We start from the raw sequence: 2,170 nt of genomic DNA, 5'->3' as shown, positions 1-2,170 counted from the left end.
CAAACCTTCAACTTTGCTATCCTTCATGACCTAGAGCAGCTAGTGAAGTTCCCTACCCGTATTCCTGACCGCCTTGGAGACACGCCCAACATTCTTGATCTTTTCCTAACCTCCAACCCTTCTGCTTACTCTGTTAAACTTTCCTCTCCGTTGGGCTCCTCCGACCACAATCTAATTTCCGTTACCAGTTCTATCACTCCAGTGCAGCCTCAGGACCCGCCTAAGCGGAGGTGCTTCTGGCATTTTAACTCTGCTAAGTGGGAGGAACTAAGGCAGTACTATTCTGATTTCCTTGGGATGATTATTGTTTTCATGTCAGAGATCCTTCTCTTTGTGCCGAGCGCATAACAGAGGTGATTATCTCTGGCATGGAGCTATACATTCCTCATACTTTCTCTAACCCTAAAGCTAAAAAGCCTTGGTTTAACTCTGCTTGTTCTCGTGCTGTCAATGATAGAGAGGCGGCTCACAAACGGTTCCGTAGCCATCCAACTGCTGAAACTCATGCCCTATATATTTCTGCCCGTAATCATGCCAAATCTATTCTCCAACTTACTAAAAACTCTTTCATCAATAGAAAATGTCAAAGTCTTTCCAATTCTAACTCCTCTCGAGATTTCTGGCATCTAGCCAATAATATCTCTAACAACTTTACTTCTTCGTCTTTCCCTCCTTTACTTCATCCAGATGGCTCTACAGCTGTCTCTTCTTTTCTAAAGCTGAACTCTTCGCTCAAACCTTTGCTACCAACTCAACTTTGGATGATTCTGGGCATATTCCTCCTACTCCTCCACCCTCTGACTACTTCATCCCTAAAATTAAAATTCTTTATAAAGACGTTTTCCTGGCCCTCTCTGGCCTTGATTCTCGGAAGGCTTACGGTCCGGATGGAGTCCCTCCTGTTGTTCTCAAAAACTGTGCTTCCGAACTCGCTCACTGCCTGGTCAAACTCTTTCATCTGTGTCTCTCTACTTCTATTTATCCTTCTTGCTGGAAGTTTGCTCACATTCAACCTGTCCCTAAAAAAGGTGACCACTCCAATCCTTCTAACTACCGCCCTATAGCTTTGATTTCCTGCCTTTCTAAAGCCTTTGAGTCTATCCTTAATAGGAAGATAATGAGGCATCTATCAGCTCACAACCTTCTCTCTGATTGCCAGTATGGTTTCCGTAAAGGCAGATCTACTGGTGATCTTCTTACTTTCCTAACTGAATCTTGGTCATCCTCTTTTAGGGACTTCGGTGAAACCTTTGCTGTCGGCCTTGACATATCGAAAGCCTTCGATAGAGTCTGGCACAAATCTTTAATTTCTAAACTACCCTCCTACGGATTCTATCCTTCTCTCTGTACCTTCATCTCCAGTTTCCTTTCCGATCGTTCTATTGCTGCTGTAGTAGACGGTCACTGTTCTTCCCTAAAACTATCAACAGTGGTGTTCCACAGGGTTCTGTCCTATCACCCACTCTCTTTCTATTATTCATCAATGATCTCCTAAATCTGACTCAATGCCCTATCCACTCCTATGCTGATGATACCACCTGCATTATTCAACAGCGTTCAACAGACGCCCAACCCAACAACAATTAAATGACTCAAGGCGAGATGCTATAGGACGCCTAACTTCTGATCTTTCACTTGTTTCTGATTGGGGCAGAGAAAACCTGGTTTTGTTCAATGCCTCAAAAACTCAATTTCTACAACTATCTACTCGACATAACCTTCCAGACAACTATCCTCTCTTCTTCAATAACACTCAACTTCCCTCTCCTCTACATTAAACACACTCGGTCTATCCTTCACTAAAAATCTAAACTGGAAATTTCACATCTCTACTCTTGCTAAATCAGCTTCCAAGAAGTTAGGTGTCCTATGGCGTCTTCGTCCATTTTCTCTCCCTCCCAGCTGCTTGCTCTGTACAAGGGCCTTATCCGCCCGTGTATGGAGTATGGCTCTCATGTCTGGGGGATCCACACACAGCTTTACTAAACAAGGTGGAATCTAAAGCTTTTCGTCTTATCAACTCTTCTCCTCTAACTGACTGTCTTGATTCTTTAAGTCACCGCCGCAATGTTGCATCTTTATCTGTCTTCTACCGCTGTTTTCATGCTGTCTGCTCTTCTGAACTTGCTAACTGCATGCCTTCCCCCTCCTGCGGCCTCGCTGCACAAGA

This window comes from Portunus trituberculatus, chromosome 18, assembly GCF_017591435.1.
Source record: "Portunus trituberculatus isolate SZX2019 chromosome 18, ASM1759143v1, whole genome shotgun sequence".
NCBI lineage: Eukaryota > Metazoa > Arthropoda > Malacostraca > Decapoda > Portunidae > Portunus > Portunus trituberculatus.
Note: the sequence above shows the minus strand (reverse complement) of the source record.